We start from the raw sequence: 20,718 nt of genomic DNA on the forward strand, positions 1-20,718 counted from the left end.
TATGGTCAAGAGATAAAACAGAGGAAAGGTTGGAGTTGCAGGCAGATAGTGGAGTAACATAAGACGTTGTCATCTTTGCTCAGTCACGACCGCATCTAACATTACCAACGCCGCATGACTTCGGGTTCGTTCTGCTTATGTATCTTTAAAACATCCAAAAGTTGTTTTTTTTTTGGATCATTGAAAAGTATTCTTGTTCAGAGATTATATGTTTGTTAGTATTGATTGTATAGGATGTTTAGGCATATATATTAAACAAGTATGTTTACAGATACAAAATAGTACTCAATTTATGTTACATATTGTAATAGTGGATTAGACTAAAAAGGAAAAAAATGTGCTTATAATATGTCTTAGTTTTCAGTCCGAGGGAAAAAAAATAATAATAATAAATAGATGTAGTGTATTATACGGGAATTATTATGATTTTGAAACTAAAACAAATATATATATGAAAATTGCACATTTTGGAGGCGAGTGTAATTCATATTAACCGGGTTTAGTATAGAGTGCAATATTATCCTCAAAAATATATTTAGATATTATATTTATATCCACAAACCAGATAATTTTAGTTTTATAAAAAAAAATTGTGTACATTAATTATTTTACTTAATTTTTTAAAAGTTATGTTTTGAACTTCAGAAATATTATTATCACTATTTTATAATATATTCTTAATTTTAATATTTAAAGATTAGATGAAATAATTTATAAGAAAAGTCTTCTTTTACAATCAATTTGAGATGTTAATATATGCATATTTTATATTAACAAAGAATTTTAATACAAATATCAAAAAGTATATACAGTTATTCTATTAACCAACATGTACTATAGCGTAATAAAATAATTTTAAAATAATAGTTAGTTTAATATGTATTTTGCTGATTGATAATATTTTTGTACAGAATAATATATTGTCGTATAAGTTCTGTTTGTGCATAACATTATAGCCAGTTTAAAATTTTATGTAAGTATAAATATATAATCATCAAATCATACTATTCATCCGTTTGTTTGGTGTGTTTTACATTTGCTTTAGTTTATCTCTAGGAAATTACTAACATAATATAAAGCAAAAATAAATCCTCAAATATAACATAAATATAAAAAAACAACAACAAGTACTAATAGTAACAATGACATTGTCTTAAACAATTACAAATATATTTTTAGTGACTAAGATTATCTCAAAGTTAAAACTTTATTTTTTACAGTATTAAATACTCTGACATAAAAAAAGAATTACGGTATTGAAAAATCAATCTCTTTCTCTTAACAAAATCACACTTGCAACCAACTGAACATAGAATAAAATTTACACAAAATTATATATTTCGTAAAAACCGATATATTGAATTTCGCGCTAGCATGCCCTGGTGTAAGAAAATATTAGACTCTTGAGTTGCATCTTGGTCACATGTGTAAAGTCAGTGCCTATGCTAGTAAATGCTCGTAACACTTGGAAACTAATGAATCGTAAATAAAAATCATAACATTTACTATAAAATAATGTATTATACACATAAGTGGAGCCTTAAAAAATTTATTGAAGTGCAGGCCTGAGGCTCCTGCCTTTTTCTCGCAACGGTGGGCGTGCTCCTGCGTTGACAGCACGATGCATCATAGATCGAGTGAGAAAGAAACTACAAAAAAATATTAAACAAACAAATTAATAATGCCAGCGTAACCCTGCCAAATATTTTTAATTCATTTTTTTTTGGCTCAACTTCAACTTTATATTAACCAAAGAGTAGTACATGATTTTAAACCACAAGGATTCAACACACATTTACAAACAAAGTGATCTAATATCACCTAAGAACACATAGATGGATCCTACGCTACTCGAATCGATACTTTGTTGTAATTCTACCTGATGAGAACAAATCCCCTCCACACCGGAGAGAACCGTCTTTTAGACCCCTACAATTTGACCACACAAGTGAACGAAACATGAAACTCGAGATTAAACTAAACCTAATCAAGATTAACCTTCAAGACCAAGCATTGGTCGCCAAATCATTAGAATGCAGCACTCGGACCAATACGTCAACACTAGACAGTGCATCTCCAGACAAGATTCAGTATCATCGGACTCAGTTCCTCACTTCTTAGCCAGAAAGACGGCATTAGAACCGTATTGAAAGGCGGACATGACGACAGCAGAACGCGAACGGAATAGCATCTCCAAGTTTCAAATGGCGTGAAACCTTACCACCAACATAACTGCAGAGCTGTCGCCGGTACTGGGAAATAAGGCTCCACTGTGTACCTCCACCAGGCTTCCTCCACCGGTTGAATACACCGACGTTGAAGAGCCCAACCACACGTTGTCTCCGGGAACCTAAGAAACAAACCATTTTCCACCGCTTTTCAAACCTCCTCTCCGTTTGTCACACCGCCGCACCAGGAAGTAGTTCCAAGACAGAGGAGGGCTCCCACTGGGTTCACGCACCGTCGTCGCGGAGAAGTCGCCACAGATCTGAAAGACGGAAAACTAGATCTGAGAACCTCTTCAATCCTAAACGCCGACCTCCCCTATATCCGTCACTCCACAGTCTCACCACTTTTCCATAACCACCATCGAGTCTCCTTCAACCACTTTAGGTTTCCAGTGAACAAAGAGTGACCCAGAATCGCCGGTATATCGAACTGGGATTGAACAAGATAACAAGAGAGGCAAATAAAAAAGAGATTTAAGGAAGGGAGGAGTACATCCGGTACCGGACGGAGCCGGACCGGAGAGAAGCTTTTAGCGCCGGTGAAGTTTGGGAGAGTTTGTCGAAAGGAAAGAGAGAATATTTTAAATTCATTTAGTTATTTGTAGTATGCAATTCCAACTGTCTTCGTCTTTACTAAACGAAAAAGAAAAAGAAAAGTAAATAATATTTTTTTTTTGTCGAGCCACAATTAACTTGAGATCGTATCGAAGAAGAAGAGAAAGAATCGCGGAATCGTAACATAAGATTGGGTCTTTAATCATGAGTGAGCAAGAGAATCACAATGGCAGCCGGATCTCTACCTCCGCCACATCAGAGACCAAGGCTCCTCACTCACTCCTCTGACTATGCTCCTTACCCTAGGCTCAATCCTAACGACACTACTCCTCCTATGCATGCTCCCATCTCCGGCGCTACCGCCACCGTATGCTGCCTGAGTTCTAGCCTTACGGTTCTCCTTCCCCTGCCCCCAAGAGTGAGTTATTTAACATTCTTATCACTGAAGTGTAGAAATGGTAATGATTTGAGAGGTTTGAGCTGATGAGTTTCAAGGAATGAAAGTTACCTATTTATAATTGAAGATTGACAAAATAAAATTATGGGAGATGCATTTAATTAAAAATCGTGTGAGGAGTGCGGAATCTTTCTTAATGAGTACATTGAAGTGCTTTCTTCAATTCATCCGTCTTCTGTAACGTTTCCAGGTTTCATTCGCTGGTAAGAAAAAATCTCTAAGAAGACACCGGAGCTGGATTTCAAGAGGATGTGGTCTGTGTAGGAGATGGATTACATCCCTCCACAAGGCCCATCAAATAACAAGGTCTAGCCCAATAAGCAGGAGATCTACTCGGCTCGGCGAGTAGAGTCATCGGCTCGGCCCCAGAGTGCTTTTTAGCAAACGGCGAAGTCGACTAAAAGCACTCGGCTCGGAGGAGTTCCCCAAAGGTCCATGTACTCGGCCTCCTCGAGTTAAGGCCAAAAAGAAGACTCAGATTAGGGCATACGAGGACATAGAGCCTATAAAAGGGAAGGAGGCAACAACGAAAAGGGGATCGACACTTTACACACACACACACTGAGCGGCTAGATCTAGGGTTTTAGTCTCTCTTTACCTCCGATCGCTCTGTACCCTTCCGGGTAGCTCCTCGAGCACCGGCTTGTCTCCTTGATTTCCTGTCACTCTTCTAACCCTTTTGATCAGATCTAATAAAACGTCTTTATTCATCCCACCTTCGAGTTCTTTCAACCTAGTCGACTGAATCCCGTACAAACAATTGGCGCCCACCGTGGAGCTAGAATAAAGTAACGTTCTAGATCTACATGGCTCAAGATGACGCCACCTTCGGCGCTTCAGGCGGAGAACCAACTCCTACGCCTAAAGCCGCGCCGCCACTCCCCGCAGATTTCATGAGCTCTGTCATGGCTCGACAAGACGAAGTTCAAAAAATGACCAACGAACAGCTATTTGCTTTGGTCGCAGCACTCACAGCTCCTGACGGCCAGACGAGCTGTCCCCAACTGATACGCTGTCGCCTCTTCAACACAAATCTTACGGCGACGGGCGGCGACCACGTCTCAGACGACTCGGAGCCTAACGAACCCCTCCCCGCCGATGCTCCCCAGACATGGCCACATCTCGCGACCATACGCGATATCGCCGAGCTCAAACTCAGCTTTCAGCAAATGAGCTCGAAGATCCATCAAGCAACTAGTGCAGCCCCCGAAATCGAGAGCATACTCGCCGCAACCTCACGAACCCCTTTCACCAGCACACTAACCAACGTACAGCTCAGAAAGATAGAGAAGTTGCACCTACCGGAGTACAAACCAGGCGGAGACCCCGTCGAACACATGACAGCTTTCAACATTGCGATGGCACAGGCTCGTCTCTCCGATGAAGAAAGGGACGCTGGCGACTGTCAACTGTTCGCCGAGACTCTCCACGAGCAAGCCCTGGCCAGGTTCTCCCAACTCGAAGAGAACTCGATCAGCAGTTTCCGTGACCTATCAGCGGCATTCCTCAAGACATACATTATGTTCACAAAGCGCACCGCTACTGCTTCCAGTCTATGGAACCTGTCCAAAACTAAAGATCAGAGCCTCCGCGACTACATGGAAAAGTTCAAAGCAATGGTCTCAAGGGTCGCGAGCCCAGACGACATCGCCATCGATGCCCTGATGAACACCTTGTGGTTCCGCTCCAAGTTCCGTGAGGACTTATACTAGAATCCAACCACCTAGCTCCAAGACGCTATCGCTCGCTCTCACAGCTTCATCCGAATGGAAGAAGATACAAATGCAATCATCAGAAAGATGAACGCGGCAAAAAATTCCGCGACTAAAAACGCCGACACTTGGGCAGAACCGCGTCAGAATGCCTCTAGTAACAAAATAGCCGAAAAGACGGTTACATGTACATCGTCAACGAAAACAACGTACCGATTTCGACCATGGTGGTCCGAGGAGAAGGGTGGAACAAATGGGTCAGAGAGCTCGACTCGCCTGACGAACCAACTAACGCTCTCTGTACGACTCAACCTGTAGTAGCATCAGGTCCAACGGCGGGCCCTTCCAGAACCGTCGATTTCTCCAAGCACTGCAAGTATCATGACGTCAAAGGGCACGATACAACAGATTGTAAATCACTCTATGCACACTATCTCCCGTCTCTCGCCAGCGGCGACTTCAAATTTGAGCCCCTAAAAGCTAAGCCCAAAAACGGCAAAAGTTGGAGCAAAAATAAAGAAAGAAGAGCCCAGCGCAAGGCGACCGGCAAAGGCCGACAAAACGAGACGCAGAAACAAGACGAGGATAAGGCTCCAAACGATGACGCTAACGACGATCTTCTGCTGACGAAGAACAGCCGACTAACCGCAAGCACATAGAAGTTATACTCTCTCAACAAACCCTACCGTCAGACGACGAGAACGATGACGCACCTGCACCCAGAGATTTGAGAGATGTCCTCAAGCGAAAGCTCGAGCCTGAGGACAGTAACAGTTCCGATGATACTGATCTACGGCTAACGCTGAACGCACGAAAGTCCCAACGCGTCCTGACCAGTGGTCATGTCCTCAAAGAGCGTCCGAAACGTTCTTGCAGCAATCTTCGAGACAAACTCAACGCCAACATGTGCGATTTACGCGTTCTCCTAATTCGCTCGAAGCCCACAGATCTTCGGCGACAGTTGGAACGAACTAAGACGCCAGGCAATTCTACGCTACCGCAAAACGACGACGATGCACCCATTGACCTGCACGCCTTCTTAAACTCCAAGCGAGTAAATTCAAGACCACGACTAACGCTATTATGGGCACCTCTCCTCCCTGCGTAATTATGTTCACTCTGTCAAGGATTACCGCCGGCAGGCCGCGACCTCGCAGAAGTGGCCAACTAGGTCACCAAACCAACCTCCGATAACCTTCTCGCCTGACGACACCGCCGGGATTCACATCCCTCATAACGACCCCCTTCTTGTCGTTCTAGAGATTAGGGAGTACGACATCATGAAAGTACTCATCGATACGTCTTCAACGGATCTTCTGAAACAATACTGGGGACGATACGTCTTCCAGTACGTGCCTGTGGAGTTACTCGAACGGTCAAATTCGCCGTCGTAAGCACGAAGGTGCCTTATCATGCGATTCTTAGGACCCCGTGGATACACTCGATGCAAGCGATCCTGTCCACCTATCACCAGTGCATCAAGTTCCCCAGAACAGAATGAGTATTTAAAACATTACGAGGAGATCAGAAGGCCGCTCGAGACCTATTGATTGCCACTGTTAAGCTCCAACGTTCTTCTCTGCCCGTCAACTCTGTCTCTCCTCCGATCTCCAAATTTTTCCCCAAGAAGGACGAAGTTCTCGAGCTACCCATCGACGACACGGACCCAAGCCGGACTGCACGTATCGCCGGATATCTATCTGAGGATATGCAATAGTCAATCCTCGACTTCCTCAAGAAAAACGTATCTATGTTCGCATGGTCCATGTCCGACATTAAAGGAATCGATCCAGCAATAATGACGCACGAACTTAACATCGACCCAACCTTCAAGCCCATCTGATAAAAGAGACGTAGGCTAGGTCCTGACAGGTTGAAGGCTGTGAACGAAGAAGTCGAACGGTTACTCGGTGCCGACTCAATCGCTGAGGTACGCTACCCTGAATGGTTAGCAAACCCAGTGGTGGTCAAGAAGAAAAACGGGAAGTGGCGCATCTGCGTCGACTTCACCGACCTATATAAAGCCTGCCCAAAGGACAGCTACCATCTTCCCAATATCGACCGCCTAGTTGAGTCCACAGCCGGGAACGAGATGCTCGCGTTCATGGATGTGTTCTCCGGATACAACCAGATCATGATGCATCCTGACGACCGCGAGAAAACGGTCTTTATCACAGATAGGGGAACCTACTGTCATAAGCTCATGCCATTCGGCCTAAAGAACGCGGGAGCGACTTACCAACGACTTGTGAATCGGATGTTCACGGATAAGCTAGGAGACACCATGGAAGTATACATTGATGACATGCTTGTCAAGTCGCTACACGCCGCCGATCACCTCCGACATCTACGAGATTGCCTCGAGACTCTCAACAACTACGACATGAAACTAAACCCGGCAAAGTGAACATTCGGAGTTTCCTCAGGAGAATTACTTGGTTACATTGTAACACAACGAGGAATTGAAGCCAACACGAAGCAGATCTCGGCGGTCCTAGACCTTCCAAGTCCAAAAAATAGCAGAGAAGTCCAACGGCTAACGGGCCGGATTGCTGCACTCAATCGATTCATCTCTCGATCTAATGACAAGCGTCTACCATTCTACGACCTCTTACGCGGGAACAAGAAGTTCATCTGGGATGAGAAGTACGAAGAAGCATTTACTCAACTCAAACAATATCTAACTACGCCGCATGTACTAGCCAAGCCGGACGTCGGGGATGTCTTATCTCTTTACTTCGCGGTGTCTCCCACAGCAGTCAGTAGCGTTCTTATAAAGGAAGACCGCGGCGAGCAAAAACCGATCGTCTACACAAGCAGGCGTATGACAGGACCAGAAACGCGATACCTGACACTAGAGAAGATGGCCCTGGCCGTCGTCGAAGCGGCACGAAAGCTCCACCCGTACTTCCAGTCACATTCAGTAGAGGTACTAACCGACCAGCCTCTCCGAACAATACTGTAGAACAAAAACACGTCGGGAAGACTAACAAAATGGGCTATAGAACTCGGTGAGCTCGACATCACTTACAAGAACCGTACGGCGGCAAAGTCCCAAGTCCTCGCGGATTTCTTAGTTGAGTTGGCTCCGGAACTTGAACAAGACCTCGCACTCCCAAACCCAAACTGGAGCATTCATGTCGACGGGTCATCAACCAACAAAGGTCATCAACCAACAAAGGTTCGGGGGCCGGAGTCCAATGCCCAATCAGCGAGTTGATCAGACAGTCTTTTAGTTTCGGTTTCCCAGCATCGAACAACGAGGCTGAATCGTCAATCCCTTGACTCCGCTTAGTAAAAGCCGTCAAAGCTAAACGCCTAAGCCCCTACTGCGACTCGCAGTTAGTCGCCAGCCAATTCAGCGGCGACTATAATGTTCGTAACGATCGAATGGACGCCTACCTCAAGCTAGTCTAGGGCTTAGCAGCAGAGTTCGAATTCTTAGAACTCACCAAAGTTCCCAGAGGAGAGAACGTCTGCGCCGATGCCCTTGCGGCCCTTGGTAGTAAGCTCCGCAACCAGGTTAAACGAACCATCACCATACACCGCATTAAGAAGCCAATTATCGAAAGTCCACCCGACCAAACGGTCATCGTGGCCCCGGTCACCGACCATGGGACTGGTCACGAGGCCACTGTACCGGATACCGAAGGGTTCGACCCCGACCGAAGAACGAAATTCATCGATTACCTCAGCAACGGAAAACTCCCAGCCGAGAAATGGGCGGCACGCCGACTAAAAACTTGCAGTGCCCATTACGTCGTCTTAGACGACAAACTCCAACGATGGACCGCGAGCAAAGTACTCCTCAAATGCATTCACGGCGACGAAACCGTGAGAGCTATGGCCGAAACGCACGAAGGCCCTGAAGGAAATCATTCAGGCAGTCGAGCCTTGGCAATCAAAGTAAGAAGCCTGGGATTCATCTGGCCAACGATGAACGTAGACTGTGTCCTACGCCAGGCGTTGCAACAAATGCCAACGACACGCACCAAGTATCCACTGTCTGACTGAAATGCTGAGCACAACGACAGCGCCATATCCATTCATACGATGGGCAATGGATATCATAGGCCCGCTTCCCAGTTCTCGACAACGTCGTTTCGTTCTAGTCCTCACCGACTACTTCACAAAGTGGATCGAGGCTGAAGCCTTCGCTCAAGTAACGGACAAAGAAGTCTGCAGTTTCGTTTGGAAGAACATCATCTGCCGCCACGGCCTGCCTTACGAATTTGTTACTGATAACGGATCGCAGTCCATGTCAGGCAACTTCAAGGAATTCTGCAGCAAGTGGGACATCCGATTAAGCCCATCCACCCCCCCGCTACCCGCAAGAAAACGGTCAGGCGGAATCCTCCAACAAGCTTATCATTGACGGCATCAAGAAACGCCTAGACCAGAAGAAGGGACACTGGGCCGATGAACTCGACGGAGTCCTGTGGAGTCACCGCACGACACCAAGAGGAGCGACGAAATCAACGCCTTTCTCCCTTGCATACGGTGTCGAGGCTATGGCCCCCGCAGAGGTCAACGTTAAAAGCCTCCGACGCTCGAAGATGCCCCAGTACATTGAGCTCAACAAAGACATGTTGCTTGACGTCCTCGACGAGATCGAAGAATGAAGGGACCAAGCTTTGCTCCGGATCCAAAACTATCAGCACCAAATAAAGAGCTACTATAACAAAAAGGTTCGGGCCATACCGCTCGAACTCGGCGACCTCGTCATGCCCAAAGTGTTCGAAAACACTAAGGAACTAAACGCCGGCAAGCTTGGGGCCAGGTGGGAAGAACCTTACAAGATCGTCAAAGTCGTCAAACCAGGCGTCTACCGACTTGAAACATCGCGCGGAGAAGAAGTGCCTCGAGCATGGAAAAGACGAATCTAAAATATCGCAAGGACCTATCGTTTCTAAGCAAACACGCTACAAAAACTTTCAGGCGAATTGAGACTTAATTAAGACATTGCAAATATAGATAAAAAAAAAAAAGCAACGTGGCGATAAGGTGCAAAAATGTTTAGTCATACAACAAAAGGGTCCACCAAGACCACAGAGCGTTTCCTCATAAAACACAAAAGGAAGCTAAGTAATACAACAACAACAGAGGATCAGGCGACAGAACCTTGGACGTTCCCATCCCCGGTCAGTACGTTCGGAACAGGAGGATCCTGGGCGTCTTCAGCCACGGGAATAGTCGGGCCCTCTACACTGGTAGGGACAAGAGCGAGGTGACCCGCATCAGAGGGCGGGATGCTCGAGGCGCTCCCTTTCTTAATCTCGCTTGTTGCCTCCTCCTCGTTTGGTTTCGGCGACGGCGTCTTCTCAACTCGATCGCCTTCCTCCTCCTCATCCACTCGTCCCTCGGAAGAAGTATCGGAAACTAGAACAGGGTCTTCGGGACCCACGTCCTCAGTTCCATCTTCCCGGGCCAAGATATTATCTTTCTCATGGTTATCTTTCTCGGGGATCCCCTCCCCCGAAGCCGCAGTCTGTTTTACGGGGGGCTGACGTGACGTCTACTGCTGGCTCTCCAGACTGATCGTCGACGACCTCGCGTGAAGTAAGAAGCTGAGAAGCCGTTTCTGGCCCAATCAGATCCACATTCGACCCATACGGGTCAAACGACGTCCTGAACCTTTCATCGACAAAGCGAGAAGGGAGAAGAAGCGGAGAAAGAGCAAGATCACCGTCAGATAGTGGATTGACACGAAGTTTAGTGGCTTCAGCCTCATGTAGCTTCTCCTGCTCGGGCAAAACGTCTATCATCTCTTGCGGGATCGCCATCCCGCTATCCTTTGTCATCTCGAGGCATTTCCTTGTTCCCGAAGCTTGCACGTATAAGTTCTTTGCCTTCCCCAAGGCATCGAGACGAACAAGGTAGTCGCGGACGCGACCAAAACAGCGATTCGCCCTATCAGTCATAGCAGCCTGAACCCTTTCCCTTTCGCGAGTAACCTCTAGGCTTTGCGAATCCTTCAGGAGCTGCCTCTCCTTGATCAACTTTTCCACCGCGGCATCCCTCTCTTCACGAAGCTTGGCCTTCTCCTTCTCGAGAGCCGCAGTGGCCCGCTCTAGGCGAGCTTTTTCTCGGGCAAGCTCTTTCTTCGAAGCTCTGTCAGACTTGAGCTTACCTTCAAGCTCTTCGAATTTTGCTCGAAGGACTTCTTTCTCTTCAGCAGCTTTGTCGTTGGCTTTCTTATGCTCAGCCCTCACTCTCTCGATTGCTTTTAACCTTGCCTGAGTAAGTTTCTCCGAAGCCCCCAATTGAACCATAGTTTGCTTCAGGGTGCTGTCGTACTTCTCGACAAGGAAGTTCATGCTACCGTCCCTCTGCAGAACAACAAGATAGAATTATTCAAAGTAATTCAAATTACTTATTCGACAAAAGAAGAAGGATAAAAGGAGAGCACATTACCCGTTTTCTCGCGAAGGCGGCATCAATGTACTCGTCCTTGAAATAAAGGTCTCCTATCGGCGGCAGCTCCCTCGTCCCACCACGAATCTGGCGCATCAGCTCCGCGCACTGAAGAGGGTTAAAAATTAAAGGGGTCTTCTCGTCGTAAGCAAACTGCACACGATCGGGAAACTCGATCCCCCCTCACTTCGCAACAGAACCTTCAGACCGAGCACCTCTTCTCGTAATTGAATCAGGAGCAGACCTCTCGCTCGCAGCGGACTCGCTCCTAGAATCGCTCGCTGAAACCTTTCTTCTCTTCTCTCCTGGCGACATCAACAGGAGTAGACCCAACAACAGATGGTCACGGCTCCGTCTCGGCGGACTTCTTCTTCGCTTTCTTTTTAGGGCGATCCTCAGACACCGCCTCGACCGAGTCCGCCTCAACAAGGCCTTCCGCAGCATCTTCTCGCCCTTCCGCCGGTACCTCATCTTGATCGTCGGAGGAGGTAGTCCCTTCCCGAGGCCTCTTCTTCTCTTCTTTCTTCTTCTTCGTCTTTGAGCCCTTCGAAGCATCATCGAGAGAAACGGCCTCTCCGAGAGGAGCATTCGAGTCGAGAGTCTCGTCAGTAACTTTTCTTTTCGACTTCTTGCTTTTCTTCTTCTTTTTTGGACTCAAAGCAGAAGGCTCTGCATCAACGCCCTCATCAACTAAGCTGGAGGCCCTTTCCTTAGAAGTCCCGACGTCTTCAGATCTGGACGACTCCAACGCACCAGCAGAAGTCGACTTCTTCGAAAGCAACGCAGCTTCCCTTTTAGAAGAGCGCTCAAATCCGGAACTCCTTCCATCTCTCTAGCTTTGTTTAGGAGTTTCTGTTGTTTCCGAGTAAACAGAGAAAGGCGCGACTTACGAGGACCAAGAACACAAGGAAGCCTAGACTCCCAATCAACTGCAAAGAAAGATCGAAATATAGGTTCAACGCGGGTCATCGACAAATCATGACAACTAGACTTATAGGGGATCCCCGCGACAAGCTTACCTCTGGAAATTCTAGCCTGTTGACGACGTATCCACTCTTTACTGAGATTCGCCCAACGAAGGTGGCTGTGTGTTGCAATTTCCTGAGCACTCTCAAAGAACTTCTTTGGGTATGCGATCGTGTTTGGGTGGCAAACTGCAAATACAAAGAGAAAACGGTTAGAATCAGCGAGTAGAACACAACTCCAACAGGTAATTTCTACCAAGTTCTTTATTCCACATAACGCGGTAGTCTTCCCCGGGTGGCTCTTCGAAAGCATGCTCGTCAGACTTGACATAGAAGTACGCGCGCTGCCAATCTTGCGTCTTGTTCGGATGCCCAGTCAAGACATTGTAATTTGCGCGCATCTTCACCGAGAAAATCCCGTTTGGCTCAGCCTTCGTGAAAGTCAGCTCCTCAAACACCCTCACACACTCATCTAGATATCTATCTCCACTGCCATAACCATCTACATGACAGCTATGCGCAACGACCCATTCAGCAGTTGAGAGATCGCGATATCTCGACGAAACGCGTACGATGTCACCAACCGAGGGATTGGAAACTAAAGCTTCGTATGATCCCCGAAGTAGGACTCATACACGCATTGATAACCAACTGAAGGCGACAAAGGCCGTTGATCCGGAGAGGGGATGATGTACGTAACACCGGCGCCACCGCTCTCCCTAAGCAAATCTTTCACAGTCTTGTGAGAGGAACAAGAACCAAATACATTACCCCATGACTTCCCTTCAGCTCGCGGGTCACGTAACGACTCAGGCGGAAGCGGAGAAAGCTCCTCAAAGATCCCACCGGGATGATAGACCGTAGGATGATAATCTATCTGAGCGAAGGGAACCCTCCGACGAGCTCGTCTCAAAGGCCTCAGAACCTGCCTCGACGCTTCAGAACGATCGCGCTCTGAATTTATCGAGCCACCACTTCGATCCTCTCCGCTTTCGTTCCCACTATACCTGCTACTCGCACCACCATCATCGCTGGTTTCAACACGACCAGCGGCTTCCTCGCGAATTTGTCTATGGGCATCAGCGACTAGAAAACGCAGAGATAGGCTCATGTTTTCCGTATCTAGCATAGTGTCACGATGGATCAAGTCAAACTCATCCAGTGCACTACCATTCGCTGTCACATCTCTAGTCGGACTCGGAGAATTAGCGATGTCCTTTCCCTTCTCCTCACTGATATCTTGCATATTTACATTGTCTTATCCATTCACCCATGTGCATTTTGATCATATAGACTAGGATTTAGCCATGTTTAGGTTGCGTTTTGCATACATGAGTCTTTATCAGGTATTAGAGTACCACATGGAGTTCCTGGAGGCATTAGGGTGCATTTGGAGCTCAAAAGAAGTGTTTAAAACGATCAACGGACGAGCAGCACACCAGAGCGACCTCACCGGAGCGACGCCGTGAAGTCGCTGTGACACGCTGCTCGTAGCGATCCAGCCAGAGCGACATGGAGAGGTCGCTCGTGTTTCTATCGTGAGACACCCCTCTCAGAGCGACTTGCCAGAGCGACGCTCCGAGGTCGCTCGCGTTTCCATGGCGAGAAGACACAAAATGAAGCCCGGAGCGACCTCTCAGAGCGACCCACTGAGGTCGCTCCCGAAGTCCGGAGCGACTTGTTGGAGCGACACACCAAGGTCGCTCGCGTCCTCTCGTCCGGAGACACCAAAGTCGAGCATCCTGGAGCGACCCCTCAGAGCGACCTACCAAGGTCGCTCCCAGCCAGAGCAACCAGCTCAAGTCGCTCGCGTTTTGACGGGGCGAGACACGAAGAAAGCGTCGGGAGCGACCTCCTGGGAGTGACTATGCTAGGTCGCTCCGCGTGTTTGATTGGACGATTTTTATGTTATTTCAGGGGCCTTTTGGTCATTTGTTTTATTGTTTTTAGATTGCAAAAACCTAAGTTAAGTACTCTTGGTAGCCACCAGGCAGATTTTGATCTTTTGGATCTATTGAAAAATACACAAAAACTCTCTGGAGAAGTTCATCTCTTGGATTTTGATTGTTATGTTCTTGTGTTATTGTTGATTTCTTATCTATTTCTCTACATGATTAATCTGAGATCCAATATGGGTTTAAGAGGAATCATGGAGATTAGTGAGTAATCACATTTTGAATTCATGGGTTAGGGAGATCAAGGGTGATTAGGTTAGTTCTAGGATGTTTTAGTGTAGATCTTTCTTGTTCCTTGCTAGTAGAGTATTCATAATGCATCTTCTGAGTTGACCACTCAAAAGTTGATCAATAGGCATTTCCCACCCGAAAGGTGTTTGATGAAATGCCTGAGAGAACTCTCCTAGGCTTTTAGTATACTTTGCCAAAGACATTTGTTGTTAAAGGTGCTAAGATAGCTAATAGACTTGTTAGTAATGATTGCTTTCATATTATTCAACCAAAGACATTTGATGTTTGAGATATGTTAGCAAATGAGCATTCATCTAGACATAGAGCTTGCTTAGAATTGTGTCTAGGCTTAAGGTTGATAGTTTGATTGATCATTTGCCATCCTTAGTTCGATACTTGATCACCCAAGGTCTAATCCCTATGCCCATGAGTTCTCTTTTCCCTTAGTCAAGAAAGTATCATTCTGTTATTGCTTTCTAGTTTTAGTCATAGCTTAAAACCCATCTAAATCATTGGTTGCACTTAGATTAAGTGAGTACTTGCATTCTCATTGCTTTGATATCCCTCAGAACTGGTTCGACAATCACTATACTACAACATTTGTCTTAGGAGCCTTGAAAACTCCTAACATCAAATTGGCGCCGTTGCCAAATTCTGAGTAGATTTAAACATTGAGATTTAGTCACTTGCTTGAGACTAAGTCATTTTAATTTTGTTTTGTTACTGATTCTTCTTCTTCACTTACCTTTCACTTTCAGGTGTATGAACTTGAGGAGCAGGGGTCCATCAAACCTAGTTCCAATAGTAGCAGACATCAGAGCTTTTGAGAGGGAGTGTGCTAGAGCTAGAAGAGAAGAAGAACACCAGGCCCACTTGGATATTGATATGGCAGATCCACCGCAAGGGGCAGAACACCAACCGCGGGCAGCTCGACCCATTGGCACTTATGACCGCCCCAACATACATGGTCATAGATTCGGACTCCGAGCACCAGCTGTGGCAGCCAACAACTTTGAGGTCAAGTCGGGACTCCTTAACGTGATCGAGAACAACAAGTATCATGGCTTGGCTCTGGAGGATCCATTTGATCACTTGGATAGGTTCGACAGCTACTGTCGGTTGTCAAAAACCAATGGTGTGTCTGAGGACGCCTTGAAGCTGAAGTTATTCCCTTTCTCTTTAGGGGATAAGGCATGTCAGTGGGAGAAGTCTCTACCCAGCGACTCTATCACTACTTGGGATGAGTGCAAGAGAGCATTCTTGGAGAAGTTCTTCTCTACTTCAAGAACTGCTAAGCTGAGAAATGAGATTTCCAGCTTTCAACAGAAGAACTTAGAAGGCTTCAGTGAAGCCTGGGAGAGATTCAAGGGCTACCAAGTTCAATGCCCACACCATGGATTCTCTAAGGAGAGCTTGCTGAGCACATTCTACCGTGGCGCTCTTCCCAAGTACAGGGCCAGACTGGATATAGCTAGCAATGGTTTCTTCTTGGGGAGAACTGAGGAAGATGCAGAGGAGCTGGTTGACAACATGGTAAAGAGTGATGCAGTCTACAGTGGAGACCACGACAGAAGCAGTCGAACAGATGATAAGCAGACGAGGAAAGAGTTGAAAACTCTACAGGATAAGATAGACATCCTCCTTGCTGATAAAGCCACACAAGAGCAGCTGCACTTTGTTTGTAACCCAAGCCAAGAGACACCACCTGTTGTCCATGAGGTTGAGGGTTTGGAAGGTCAGGAAGAGCTGTGTTTCATCAACAACGATGGTAGCTGGTACAAAAAAGAGCCAAACTTTCAGTACAACAACTACCAACAGAAATCCTATCCCAACAACCAACAGAGTGGTTATCCGCCTCGAAACAACCAGCAAGGCAGCTATCAACCTCAGCAAAACCCCTCATCTGGTTCCTCTGCTCCTCAAGAGAGCAGCACTGACACCCTGCTGAAACAAATCTTGGAGTCTCAGACTAGAAGTGAGAAGCATGTTGGTTATGAGTTGAAAAACCTTCATTCCAAGATTGATGGGAGCTACAATGAGCTCAACAACAAGTTCTCACATCTTGCTTCTACAGTCAAGAATTTAGAGAATCAGTTTGCTTCCATGAACACTCACCAGACTCGCCAGCAAGGATCTCTACCTGGAAAATCTGACCAAAACCCCAAGGAGGCCAAAGCTATCACCCTTAGGAGTGGTAAGCAGTTACCTCCTACAACCCTCACCAGGGATGCTGAGAAACTAGGTGAGGAGGTGGCCATCAACTTAGATGATGAAGTGGTGATTGTTGATGAGAAAATCAATGATGAAATCTTGGAGAAGATTGTGGAAGCCAAGGGTAAAGGAAAGGTTGGGGAAGAGAAGAAAACAGTGAAAGATGGTGAAGTTCTTGCTCCAGCAAGTGAGAATTCTTTTGTTCCTCCTCCCTATGAACCCAAACTACCATTCCCTGGTAGATTCAAGAGGCAGCTGCTAGAGAAGTACAAGGCTTTGTTTGACAAGCAAATGAGTGAAGCTCAGGTTGCAATGCCCATCATCGATGCTTTCATGTTGATTCCTCAATACAACAAGTTCCTGAAAGATGTTGTAGCTGCAAAGAAAAAGGAAATGGAAAGCATGATGATTCTTACCCATGAGTGCAGTGCCATCATCCAAAGGCTCGATGTTCCAGAGAAGTTAGAGGATCCAGGATGCTTTACACTACCTTGTGCTCTTGGACCTATGGTATTTGAGAAATGTCTCTGCGATTTGGGAGCTAGTGTCAGCGTGATGCATTTGTCTGTTGCAAAGAAGCTTGGATTCACTCAGTACAAGAAGTGTAAACTCTCTCTGGTGTTAGCTGATCGTTCAGTGAAGTACCCTGTGGGCATCCTAGAGGACCTACCTGTGAAGATTGGAAGGTATGAGATACCTACAGATTTTGTGGTGCTTGAGATGGGTGAGGAGGCTCAGGACCCATTGATTCTTGGAAGGCCATTCTTAGCTACAGCAGGAGCAATTGTTAAGGTGAAAGAGGGCACGATTGATCTCCATTTGGGTAAAGGGCATGTTCTCCACTTTGACATCAAGGAGAAAATGAAGAAACCAACTGTGTTTGGATAAGCCTTTTACATTGAAGAGATGGGCACTCTTGCTGATGAGCACCTTGAAGAGTTACCACCTGAGGACGAGGAGGAGGAAGCATCTCCCTCTACTCATTCTCCATAGAAGGTAACCCACTACTTTCCCTTGTATATACCATTTCGTTTTTGCATATTAGTTTTCTCTTTTTGGGTATCTCTCTCTCCTTGACAACACAGAGACTGTGTCATTTAAGTTTGGGGGAGGTACCAAGTATTTGATCACGTTTGCTTTGATGATTTTGAGTCTCATGCATTGCATTATACATATATATTTGCATAAAAAAAAATGCATTTAGTTTGCATCATTTTGCATTTCTAGGAGAGTCTAGAGCATATAGGTTGCATTTACTTGCATTGGGAGCAATGATTTGAAATGCCTTGTAAAGAACATTAGTTTGCACCTGAGTAGCTTATGCACCTCTCAAAAACACTTGTATGCTTCGAGCCTTGAAGACTCTTCCTGAAACTTGTTGATTGCTGAAACTCGGTCTTTGAAGCCAACTACAACCTTATTTGAACTGAACGAACTTAATGCTTCTTGCTCATGGTCCCTTGTGTACTGAGTCATGGCTATACACACTTGAGTTGTCACATCCTTTATGCCAATCTTATTTTGACAAACTCTAGTGGTAGACCACTCCCAAAACATTTCCCTTCTTTTAAGCTTTCATTGTTTGATGAGTGAGGCCTTCTTCGGAAAGTCTTACATGTGCATAATGTTGAGAGTATCGGGAACGACAATGCTTGATCTTCATTCTTGCTAGATTGGGCACTCTATTGTCTAGCTATAGGTGGGGGGTGAGAGTTGTGATTATGATTTGGGAGCAATGAAAAAGGAAAAGAAATGACTCTTTGTGTTTAAGTGAATTGTCTTATTGGGATAAGTAGAAAAACCTCTAGCTCAAGTTATGAAAAGTCTTGGCCCCCATCTAAAAAAAAAAAAAAAAAAAAAAAAAAGAAAAAGGGGGCTAGCAAGGTTGTTAGGAGCTAAGAAATGTTTTGAGGTTGTGAAAAATCCCTTGTAGATTTCAAAGAGAAAGAGTTGATGTTCTTAGGATCTTTTGGTGAGATGTGTGAGTTGGTTTTGACATTGGGAAATGATTGTGTGATTTGTATGTTTGAGAAAATGGTAGAACAATGGAGATTGAGCATTGTATTCATGAGTTGATCCATTTCTTAGATATATTATGTGCAATGTCAAGGCTACTTGTTTCGAGAGTAAACCACCTTAAAGATCATATGTTTTGAACCTCTTGAATCACTTGAATAAAAGCCTTCCCTTACTCAACCAAATGATTTGGACCAATTGACCATTTGCAAGAATTCACTTGATGCTATGCTTAATGAACTTGAGAGTTGGCTGATTTGCATGTGTGAATGCATGATGATGAGTGTAGGGATGAAAAGAGTTCAGATAGACCTAGAGAAACTAGAGTATAATAAGAGATGGTGTACTAATGCTGGATTTTAATGTTGATTTGAGTGCTTTGTGTGTTTCTTTTGGCTATGAGTTCCCACCTTCAAACCTCTCTCCCTATGAGTTCTAGAAAGTTCACTTGATGACAAGTAAAAGAATAAGTTTGGGGGAGTTGATATCTTGCATATTTACATTGTCTTATCCATTCACCCATGTGCATTTTGATCATATAGACTAGGATTTAGCCATGTTTAGGTTGCATTTTGCATACATGAGTCTTTATCAGGTATTGGAGTACCACATGGAGTTCCTGGAGGCATTTGGGTGCATTTGGAGCTCAAAAGAAGTGTTTAAAGCGATCAACGGACGAGCAGCGCACCAGAGCGACCTCACCGGAGCGACGCCGTGAAGTCGCTGTGACACGCTGCTCGTAGCGATCCAGCCAGAGCGACATGGAGAGGTCGCTCGCGTTTCTATCGTGAGACACCCCTCTCAGAGCGACTTGCCAGAGCGACGCTCCGAGGTCGCTCGCGTTTCCATAGCGAGAAGACACAAAACGAAGCCCGGAGCGACCTCTCAGAGCGACCCACTGAGGTCGCTCCCGAAGTCCGGAGCGACTTGTTGGAGCGACACACCAAGGTCGCTCGCGTCCTCTCGTCCGGAGACACCAAAGTCGAGCATCCTGGAGCGACCCCTCAGAGCGACCTACCAAGGTCGCTCCCAGCCAGAGCGACCAGCTCAAGTCGCTCGCGTTTTGACGGGGCGAGACACGAAGAAAGCGTCGGGAGCGACCTCCTGGGAGCGACTATGCTAGGTCGCTCCGCGTGTTTGATTGGACGATTTTTATGTTATTTCAGGGGCCTTTTGGTCATTTGTTTTATTGTTTTTAGATTGCAAAAACCTAAGTTAAGTACTCTTGGTAGCCACCAGGCAGATTTTGATCTTTTGGATCTATTGAGAAATACACAAAAACTCTCTGGAGAAGTTCATCTCTTGGATTTTGATTGTTATGTTCTTGTGTTATTGTTGATTTCTTATCTATTTCTCTACATGATTAATCTGAAATCCAATATGGGTTTAAGAGGAATCATGGAGATTAGTGAGCAATCACCTTTTGAATTCATGGGTTAGGGAGATCAAGGGTGATTAGGTTAGTTCTAGGATGTTTTAGTGTAGATCTTTCTTGTTCCTTGCTAGTAGAGTATTCATAATGCATCTTCTGAGTTGGCCACTCAAAAGTTGATCAATAGGCATTTCCCACCCGAAAGGTGTTTGATGAAATGCCTGAGACAACTCTCCTAGGCTTTTAGTATACTTTGCCAAAGACATTTGTTGTTAAAGGTGCTAAGATAGCTAATAGACTTGTTAGTAATGATTGCTTTCATATTATTCAACCAAAGACATTTGATGTTTGAGATATGTTAGCAAATGAGCATTCATCTAGACATAGAGCTTGCTTAGAATTGTGTTTAGGCTTAAGGTTGATAGTTTGATTGATCATTTGCCATCCTTAGTTTAATACTTGATCACTCAAGGTCTAATCCCTATGCCCATGAGTTCTCTTTTCCCTTAGTCAAGAAAGTATCATTATGTTATTGCTTTCTAGTTTTAGTCATAGCTTAAAACCCATCTAAATCATTGGTTGCACTTAGATTAAGTGAGTAC

At 45.5% G+C, this 20,718-nt stretch overlaps 1 non-coding gene across 1 annotated transcript; it reads right to left on the reverse strand.

Moving 5' to 3' along the window:
* Window positions 1-15,810: 15,810 nt before the first annotated feature.
* LOC125581009 lies at window positions 15,811-15,917 on the reverse strand. Its single transcript, XR_007318720.1, has one exon. It is a non-coding gene; the product is annotated as a small nucleolar RNA R71 (small nucleolar RNA).
* Between the last annotated feature and the right edge of the window lie 4,801 nt (window positions 15,918-20,718).

This window comes from Brassica napus, chromosome C1 (genome assembly GCF_020379485.1).
Source record: "Brassica napus cultivar Da-Ae chromosome C1, Da-Ae, whole genome shotgun sequence".
Lineage (NCBI taxonomy): Eukaryota > Viridiplantae > Streptophyta > Magnoliopsida > Brassicales > Brassicaceae > Brassica > Brassica napus.